Source organism: Myotis brandtii, unplaced genomic scaffold (genome assembly GCF_000412655.1).
Source record: "Myotis brandtii unplaced genomic scaffold, ASM41265v1 scaffold55, whole genome shotgun sequence".
Classification (NCBI taxonomy): Eukaryota; Metazoa; Chordata; class Mammalia; order Chiroptera; family Vespertilionidae; genus Myotis; species Myotis brandtii.
In genome coordinates, this window is record NW_005370042.1 from 1,736,544 (window position 1) to 1,747,188 (window position 10,645).

Consider the following 10,645-nt stretch of genomic DNA (forward strand, 5'->3'; position numbering starts at 1 on the left):
GGCTGGGGCAGGTCATTTCCAACGTCCTGCAAACCCAGACTCCCTTTCTTCCTTAAGAGGAACGGCAATGGATTTCAAGCTCCGAAAAACAGCAACACTTCCTTAACCTGCTAACTAGAGTCCTGGTCTAGGCCACTTACCTTGAGCCCCGTGTGAGGCATAAAAACCAAAAATGTGAAGACAAATCTGGTGAAAGTCCTGTAGGACTTGATGGATGCTTGAGTGTTTCTTCTTTGGAGAAAGGGGAGCATTTTCACCTGATTGAGATGAATTGCATTGCAGCACAGGGCACAAGGGCCGCCTGTGGTCTTGCCTGTCCTTACACACAGAATGGGGGCATCTGGGTGTCACGCCCTCCCCTCCTTCCCGCTGCAGGACAGTAACACATTCTCTTCTGGAGGAAAGTGGTTGAAAATTAGGAATTACCAGCAACTCTTCCCCGGTCTCTCTAGAAAGCTTCCATTTATAAGACCGATGCCGTTTTACTTAATGTCACCGAACCTGAGTTTTCTTGCCTGTGAAATTAAGATGGTAAGAATTACAGTAAATGATTTCCCATGGCCCTAAAAATATACTCAGAATTACTCTATTTCCACCTAGTGGCAAAACGGAACATTTCCCGTAGGTTTTCTTTGACAAATGTTAGCTTGTCAGCTTCACACCGCACAGTCGCACACATAGCTTGAGTGTATTGTGTGATTTTATTTAAAGACACCTTCCCAGGAACAGCTTGTGTGGATAAATGTGCCTTCCACACAGTTGGTTATGGGGTGTAATCAGTCCCTAAGGACAGCAGGCGTGCAGCTGGTAGAGAAACAAAGAGCAGCCCATTCAGCAAATCCCTGCAGCTCATCATTCAGCAAATCCTCTCTCAGTACATGGCTGGATTAGTCCAAAAGGGGAGAAAAATTAAAGCTATCACTATAAAGCCGTACTTCTCAAATTTCAGTATGCAAACCTATCACCGGGATCTCGTTAAGACGTGGGTCCTGATTCAGTACATCCAGAGGAAGGTGCAAGATCTGCATTTCTAACACCCTCCCAGGGCTGCCAGTGGTCCCGCTTGGGTCCGGGTGTTGAGAGCAAGGCCGTGAAATGCGCACAGGGCTCTGCTCCATCCGCTGGCTCCACTTGAGTGATCAGAACTTCCTGGTTCTACTCCAATGTGATGCATATAGAAAAGACAGGAAAGTGGACAAACGCACTCCAAACACTATCTGACCCAACCTGTGGACTTTTAAAACATCAGCCTTAGGTAGGTATTTTTCTGTCTGCTCACCATTCCGGCAGCCTGGTAAGAGGCTTCCAATGGGATGGAGAGGGTGGATCATAGGTTATTGAAACCGAGTCCCTCCCTTCAATTTTATAACCAGGTTTTGGATCCTGACTCGTTCTGGCTTGTCTCGCTCTAGACATGCTTACTATCCAGCTTGAAAACGGATCTTCTCTAATAAATTCCCGCTTGGAATCATTTCCAAAAGAAAACCCTAGTAAGTAGCTAGAGCCCAGATCTGCGTCTGGAGGGTTGTCCCGGGGGAGACAAGGGCAGGGCCACCGAGCTGAAGGCACCCCTGACTGTTCACTTCGAAATCCGCCAAGCTCCGCAGCCACAAGGACTTGGCAGTCGCCACCAGCCATCGATGGAAACTTGCTTTGAGTCGTTCGGGGTAATAAAATGATTTCTCATGGAAGGACTTGTAGAAATGGGGTTATTTTATGAACTTTGTTCTTTTCTTTAAGCAGTTCGAATCTTACACAACAGAGCAGTTGCCTAAAATGACCTGGTCTAGCTACAGGGGAAATGAGACGTTGCAAAAGTTACGGTGAGATGTGATTGGTTTCGCAATAAGGCAGAAGGCAGAAGGCTCTTCCGAGTGTAAGATCAATCCATTGCCCTCACATGGATCTTCCCACTGTCCGATTTATGTGTTATTATTAAATTTGTCATTGGCTCATGGAAACACCTTGCAGAAGCATGTAGTATGGGCTGACCTGTTCATGCCTCAGGTGGACAAGTTCAAGTCTCGGGTCTAAAAACACAACAACACGACACCTAAGGGGCACCTGGAAATGGAGCAGGACGAATTGCTAAAGGGCACCTTTGCCCTAAAAACACTGTGAAAGCAGAAAACCTCCCAACTCAGTTTTCCACTGGAAGAAACCAAATTCTTTTCGTCCAGATGGCACTTCCCCATTTTCAGCCTCCCTCCCGTGCAAGAGGCCATGACTTATCATTCTTTCCCCCAGATTTCTAGCACATTTGATCATTTTTCTTTATTGATGTTTAGCCACAGGAATTAATGAATTTTCCGATCAAATCTACAAAACCACAGGCTTGCTGGCTTCCGAGCTTTTTACCCTGATGGTCGGGCTCACAGTTTCCTTTTGCCTGAATGAACTCCTCAGAACTTCACAACCTGCCTAAATCCAACTTAAGACGTGGCTGCTCCGATCTCTGGTCCTCTGGAGTGGGTGGGGGGCCCTACGGTCCCTCAGAGGCGGGCACAGGGCTTCAAAGACAGTGTGGGGTGTTCTGTGTGCTGCCCTCACTGAGCCGGGAGGGGATCCTACCTTCTGTCCACCCACCGCAGATGCCACAGCTCACGTCTCATTCACCTGCTCACATCTGCACTGAGCAAACGCAAAGGGAGAAATTCAACAGCGTGGAGTAAGGGTTTGTTTGACCTCCCCTGCATTCCCCCACACGCTCCTGCCTCTTATACTCCTGAATTCCTCCTTTGACAGCAATAATTTCTCAATTATGTGACTCCCTGTTAATAACGAGAAACCAGTGTGAGGTTCCAGTAAAGCGCCTCTGTCTTCCAGGTTGTCTAAACACTGGGTGTTACCAGAGAGCGACCGTGGCCTTGGCGCGGGTCTGTCTCCGAAGGTGGGATGGAAGTATTTGTGCCACACGTCCCACTCTTGTCACCTATCGCAGCCTCAGGATTCACAGTGCAGTGCTTTGCTCAGGTAGGCTCAGGCGGGGAAGGTGGTCACGGCTGCCAGTTTGCAGGGACAGGCCTGAGCAGTGCTTTCTCCCACTCCGAGCATCTTAGACTGGATGGTGTCGGATGGAGAATGGTGAATTCATTCTCACCCACCCGGCAGCTCCAAAGCCTAAACTTCACGTGAGGCGTTACGAGGGCGCTCTCGTGGCATCCAGTGCGAAGGCTGGAGGCGGCCTTTCCCTCCCCACACGGATCCGTCACACGTGGCCGCTCGGCTCACCGGCAGGACAGACAGTCCTTCCAGTCATGGCGACCTGCAGTGGGACCTCCCAGCGATCACGTGGTGTCATCTCCCAGGCTGTGTGACCCGAGCTGCTACCAGCGGCGGAATGCGTTTCTTTTGATTTTTCTTCATTTCACAAACATTAACATTTTTTCTGTTCTAGTTCAGCACATTCTGAAAATTCCCAAGTATTAATAAATGTCTGAAAATATCAGATACATTTTATCTCTATGATGTAAGTGAATTTTCCAAGACACTACCACAGATAATTGGGGGCGGGGAGGGAGCAACTAGTCCTACTGCACTCATCTGGAGCTGGAAACGCGAGGTTTTGGTTAGCGGATTGGACAGGCCATCTCTCTAGCAGGAGCCAGCTGGTGTACTAAACGGATACAAAGTGATCTTCAAAACTGCGCCAAATGCACAGAGCCACTGAGTGCACCCTCCTCAGACGGGAGGTCTGCTGGAAGCAGCCCTGGGTGAGAGACCGTGAAGCCACAGGCATGTCACACCCATCTGCACCGTGCTTTCCAACTGGTTCATCGCCAGGACCTGGCGATAAGCTGGCGCCTGGCTGTCCCCAGGTTTCTGGGTTACAACTTGCGTTAGAATCACCTCCGGCAGCGCACAGGTCCGAACAGGGGCTCTCCAGCTCCCCAGCCAGCCGGGATGTCCGCTGTGGCCCTTCGCTCACGTCATCGACATCTGCCTGGAGAGAGGAAACACAGCGGTGAAGCTCCATCTAAAGCCCTCGTCTGCCCGCAGGAACCCTGCCTGGCTCCAGGGGAGGAAGGCGACCTGTCATGACCAGCTTTCTGGAATTGGTCGCAAGGAGGAAGCTGCTATCTTGTCTGCAGTTAGACTATCAGTGCATCACACAAAGTAGTAAAAATGCCCGTCGGTCCAGAAAGACGGAGGTGTGATAGGGAAACCCCCTTCCCCCCCACCCCCCAGAGGCCCAGGCCCAAACCAGTCTTGCAACAAACCCCTCAAAGCGACATGGGTCCCAGCTCTGTCGTCTCCGCTGTCCTAGAGTAGGACAGTTCTAGAAACAGGCAAGAATGTCCCTTCCAGGGTCCCTTTGAATGTCACTTACTATGTGAAAGTTACTTTGTCACTTTCCATATTTATATAGGTGTTGTTTTTTTTTAAAATTTTTCTTCAAATTGAATATCTTTCTTAGTTTTATTTTTTAAAATGGAATATCTTTCCATTGCATTGTACTTTTGCATTTTGGTTGACCTAATAGTTTCTGAGATGATTTATAGAACTTGGGATCTGGAATGGAAAATCATAACTGCCTAGTATCTAACTTAAAAGCAAGTGGGAAGCAAGCTGGTTTGGCTCAGTGGATAGAGCATCAGTCTGTCGACTGAAGGGTCCCGGGTTCAATTCCGGTCAAGGGAACATGCCCGGGTTAGGAGCTCTCTCCCCAGTAGGGAGCGAGCAGGAGGCAGCTGGTCAATGGTTCTCTCTCATCATTAATGCTTTTCTCTCTCTCCCTCTCCCTTCTTCTCTGAAATAAATAAAAATATATTTTTTAAAAAAGCAAGTGGGAATATAAATCTGAATTGGAAGAAAATACAATAAGTCACTTCAGAATTCAGCAAACCCTTGATTTATTGCTTTCCAATAAACGTGAGTAGTGGCCCCCGATCTTGTGAAAACTCTAAGGTTCCCCTTTGCTGTGAGCTTCGCGGGGCTGGGCAGGGCCGCGCTGTGTAGGCCAGGCCCTGGTTCTTGCAGGGCTCACTCTCCGCGCCAGGCCTTCCGGGGCTTGGAGGGAGCCCAACCAGCTCAGGTCACCAATGCTTATTCAGAAGTGAAACGCGATCCCTGGTGCCCACACCCCAGTCACACCATTTGTAATTGCATATTTTGGCAGTAAGTCCTGCTCAGACCTGACCTCGGCCTAATTAGCTGTCACTTGAGCAGGCCTAGTATTAGTGCATTTTTAAAAGTTACGTAGTTTCATTGCTGGACATAGATTTGTGTGACCTGGATTCAGAACTGAGGGGGCATCTTAAAGCCCTGGTGTTTGGAGGGATTATAGATATCTGCTACTTCAGCCAAAGCCCACGAAAGTCCCTCAATACAAATAAATCCGGTCTCGCTGTCTGGTGTTAGAGGCCTCCCTCCCCGTGTTTAGCAGTTCTTAGGGGGTGGGGGTGAGGGGGGGAGCCCAAGCCTATTGTGGAAGTCTGCTGCCAGTCATTTCTAGTACTGGACATAGTTGGACCCGCTAGCATAGCATAGAATGTTTCTGCTCACTAATTCTCCCATGGTGGGCCTGTAAGTATTGAATGATGATGGCTTATCTAAATAAAAAATTGCTTAGAGACCCAAATATATGTAAAATACTGAAAAAGAGAGAACTGTAAATAAAATTCTATAAAATATCTGTATACACACTTTGAATAATTATTAATTCCAATGGGTTAATTCTGAAAAGAAACATCAATTGAGCTATCAGCTGTTAAGTGTGTATACATTTAAAAAAATATGTTTTTAGTGATTTCAGAGAGAGGAAGGGAGAGGGAGAGAGAGATAGAAACATCAATGATGAGAAAGAATCATTAATAGGCTGCCTCCTGCACACCCCCTACTAGGGATCGAACCCAAAACCCTGGCATGTGCCCCGACCAGGAATCAAACAGTGACTTCCTGGTTTATGGGTCAACACAACCACTGAGCCACATTTGGGACACGTGTGTGTGTGTGTGTGTGTGTATGTATATGCTACGGAGACTTGGTTTGTCTTGATTTTCTGTATTTTTGTTTGCATAAAAGAGAGAGAGAGAGAGAGAGAGAGAGAGAGAGAGAGAGAGAGAGGGGGTATATCAATTATAATAGTGAAAAAGATCAATAATTCCAATCACATTTTGAATTTAGAACAAGCTGGATGCTCTGAAAAACCCAATCACAGTGACTGAACCTTGGTTAACAAGGTGATTACAAAACATTCTGAGCAAGAATCATTTCCACTCTACTTAGCATAATTAGAATATTTGCATAATCCAACTGTAGGTGTCACCCGAATGAAATCTTTTCAGAGTACACAAGGACATTATCCCAAATTATAGGTTCACCAAGAATACCACAGATATTCAGTAATTATTTAAGTATTTTTTAAAAATACTTTATAGGGAGAAATATTAAAATGAAAAATAAGGGAAGGGGAACAGCCTAAAAATGAAATTATTTCTATCCATTTGTATTTGGCCTATGAAGATAATAGTTAACAAGTGGTGATTATAGCAATACTGGTGTTTGGATTTTAAGTAGTTGGGGAGAAATTTAATACAGATTAGTTATGCAATGGTTTGGCCTCAACCCTCATTCCTCAGGAAAACCATATACAGCAGCCCCCCACTTTCTCCACAGTTTCAGTTACCCACAGTCAACCTGGTCAGAAAATATACAATGGAAAATTCCAGAAATAAACAGTTCATAAGTTTTAAATTGTGGGCCATTCTGAGTAGCGTGATGAAATCTCGCTCCGTCCTGCTCAGTGCCGCCCGTTCCGCCTGGGTGTGACTCATCCCTTTTCCACCGTCTCCATGCGGTCGGTGCTCCCCAGCTGTCCCTCTCAGCCGGTGGACCGTCATGGTACCGTCGTGGTACCACAGTGCTTGTGTGCAAGTCACCCTGATTTCATTTAATGACCCTGAGCATGAGAGCAGTGATGCTGGGAATTCAGATATGCCACCGAGAAGCCGTCAAGTGCTTCATTTAGGTGAAAAGGTGGAAGTCCTTGACTTGATTAGGCATTTTTATCATCTCACATTATCACAAGCACAGTAAGATATTTTGAGAGAGACCACATTCGTGTAGCTTTTACACTGTTATACTTGTTCTATTTACTTACTAGTTGTTGTCATAAATCCCCTACCTTGCCTATTTTATAAAGTAAGCTTTATCGTAGGAATGATGGTGGGTATGCATGTATGAGGAAAGCATAGTGTATATCGGATTCGGTACTACCCACGGTTTCAGGCATCCACTGGGGGCTGATCTCACAGGTAAGGTGGAATGACTGTATCATACTAACACCATGTGTCATACAAACACACAATTTGCTCACTATTTAAACTGTAACAGGGCCTTTCAGGTTTCTTAGAGAAACTTTTTAAAAAGATGTCATAATCTTTGTGGCTTCAATTCCCCTTTGTCTTTGCTTGAATTTAAAAAGATTATCTTAGAAAGATTATTTAAGCCCGGCCAGCGTGGTTGAATGTCGACCTCTGTATCAGGAGGTCACAGTTCAATTCCTGGTCAGAGCACATGCCTGGGTTGTGGGCTCGACCCCCAGTGGGGGGTGTGCAGGAGGCAGACAATCAATGATTCTCTCTCATCATTGATGTTTCTCCCTTTCTCTCCCTCTCTCTTCCTCTTTGAAATCAATAAAAATATATTTTTTTAAAAAAAGGAAACTGAGAAGACAAAAATAACAACAAAAGCAAACAAACCCTAATGGTGTCCTTCAATCACTTGTCATCTAATTTAAAATGAATAATGTTGATAATGAAAATATGTGCCATGGGCTGTTTTCAGACGCAAACTCCTGGGCAAATTTTGTAATATAACCTGTACTGTGGCCCCGTCCCTTCTGCCAAGCTGAGAGGTGGGAGATTTCCCTGAATAAGGAAACTGTGAGAAATTCTCAGTAAATGGAGGTGGGGTTCTTCGAAGAATCCACCGTCACATCTCATGACAAAATGTAGTCAGCTTTAAATATCCACGAAGTATCCATTAAAATAAATTTCAGGTACATTTCAATTATTATTCAAATGTAAATGAGTTTCAGGTTCAGCCCTTCCAGACAAATAAGATTTCTCCTACCCAGCATAGAGGCAGCCTCCTGGAGGCAGGGAGGGAGCTGAGTGCCTTCACCCCTCCTGGGTGTAGGTTTTCCCACCTGCGCAACATCGAGGGCGGGGAGGGAACTGCTTTCTGTGTGCACACCAGAGGCCCACTCTTTAAACCTCCCGTTTACATGCGTGTTGCCCTATCCCTGTGCACACGTGCAGGAGGGCTCCTGTTCTCCTTCCCAGCCTCCACTCTCGCTCTTCTTTTCCCCACCAACCAGGGATTTCTACCACTTCTTGAAAAAAATTGCCAGAGTCTATGTCAAATGTCATCCTACAAGTCAATTAAGTCAACTGGTGCCATTGAAAGCAAGTGACAAGATGACAGCTTCAGTAGACTCGACCGTGAAAGCCTCCCCTACGTGCTCCTGGTTATGTTTGGTTTTGGTTTTGTTTCACTATCATCAGACTCTTGAAGGTGACAGCACCATTCTGCACATGACTCCATGGGCTGAAGAAAGGGTAATTAAGAATATTGATGCTGTATTAGAAATTAGTGGCCATTCTTGTAATTAAAAAACAAAGATCACCTAGAGGTAGAGGGTGGATGTTGTGGACAAAGAAACTTTGGGCACTGGAAATAGCACGGAGGCTAAGCCTCCCCTGATCTTCTAAGTATTATTCGGTGGTGACATCACCTTCACCTCCTTGAGGTCCCTGAGGCAAGTTGGAGGATCTCTTTGAAGGCTACAAGTTTAACTTGCTGGGTGAGTTTCTCCTTAACATAAGCAGGAAGGAAATTTATATATCACAAATAAATTCAAGGATGTCAATTCTCTTCTCTTCTCCACACCATCTCCATACTCTCACCCAGCCTTTCGAAGGAAAGTTAAAATCATGGATCTATTTCATTTTGCAAACTTGTTTCGGGAATTGTCCCTGGTATCTTAGGTAAATGATCATCTCTCACAGGTTTTCACTTAAATAACTATAATGTAGGTAGAGTTTACAAGGTTTTCTGAAATAGGATGATTAGGATTTACAAGGCACTTTTATAAACATTTCTGGCCTACTTAAAATAAATGGGTCAGAAGTTCTAGGCTCCTGTGTTCTGTTCAATCGACGCTGCCTTTGGGGCGGTGCCGGCAGAAGTGCTGGTGCGTCCAGATGCTGTGATAAGCGCTGACAGGTTAGGGCGATCCCAGTGTTCCTTTTGCTGTGACCCAGCATAGTGTCCAGTGGCACCTTCTCAACGGCTTACTTTGACCTGCTCTTTTCAAACCAGCTGCCCCACAACACTGAGATGATTTTCAAATAGTTACCCTTGCGATCATCACACTGGTGTCCGGCCACATGTTGTTAAATTGTCTCAGTTCACAGCAAATTCCAGAAAACGCTTCCAGCCGGAGGGATACCCGGGCAGTGAGGGAGGGCTTCACCATGACAAGAGTCCGAGGACACAGCTGAGCCATCGTGGTGGGTCAGATACAATCTCGACTCAGATAGGACAGAACTCCCGCCCTCATGAACAAACATCCAGAGTTCGGACTAGAATGCTGAGCAGGAGCCCTCAGGGCTGGTAAGATTGTCAATTAGAACAGCGACTCTGGAATGCAGCTTGGAATTATCTACTCAAGTTGAGCATTTACACCAAGAGACCGGTACAAAAATGTTCAAGGTCGTGTTATTTGGAATAGCCCCCCCAGTAGCACCACTCCTTGTTCAACCGTAGAATGGACTTCCCTGGTGATACATTCACACCGTGGGACAGCATCTGGCGATGGAAAGCAAAGAACACGGCTACTTGCAACCACTGGGGTGAATTTCATAACATAATGTTGAGCCAATGGGTCCAAACACAGATTAGAAACCTGAATGCTCTACTTATAAGGAATTCAAAAATAGGCAAAACTAATCTATGGTTTTGGGAGCCAAGAGAGTGGTTTCTTCTGGGCAGGAGAGAAGGAGAGGAGAGAAGGAGGGCCATTGGGGAGGGAAGGGGAGTGCTGGCCAAGTTTGGGGTCTGGAAGATGACCCCTCGGGTTCGTGCTGTGATGCTCCCGGGCTGTCCTCACACGGTTTGCCCATCTTCTCCCGCTCGGGCCAGGCTGTAATTAGGAATGTTGTTTAAAAAGTACAAGCGTTAGTGAAAGAACTATGAAATACCTTAACTGCCTCCGGAAAGACAATAAACGGCTCAGTAAAATTCTACATCTATTACTAATCCTGGCTTATAAAGCTCCTCTTAAATGGTTTTAATTATCTAGGGGATCTTTAACTTAGAGGAGTTTTCACTTTGTCCATTTTAACCCGGCCGCTGCGTGCAGGAGCTTTATTTCATTTCATTCTCAAGGTTTTTACTCTATGTTTAAATGTTCCAAAAGCAACGTCTTAGGCCCCAGCAAATAACTGGTTTATCTCAGAGTGTCTGAAGCTGGGATGCTCTGTGGACCCTGAATGTTTTTCTGATACTAAACCAGGGGTGGGCAAACTTTTTGACTCGAGGGCCACAATGGGTTCTTAAACTGGACCGGAGGGCCGGAACAAAAGCATGGATGGAGTGTTTGTGTGAACTAATATAAATTCAAAGTAAACATCATTAC

General features: G+C 45.9%; 1 long non-coding RNA gene across 1 annotated transcript; it reads left to right on the forward strand.

Moving 5' to 3' along the window:
• The first annotated feature begins 363 nt into the window (after positions 1-363).
• On the forward strand, positions 364-1,691 carry LOC106728165. Its single transcript, XR_001364426.1, has 2 exons — positions 364-1,255; positions 1,374-1,691. It is a non-coding gene; the product is annotated as an uncharacterized LOC106728165 (long non-coding RNA).
• The last annotated feature ends 8,954 nt before the right edge of the window (positions 1,692-10,645 follow it).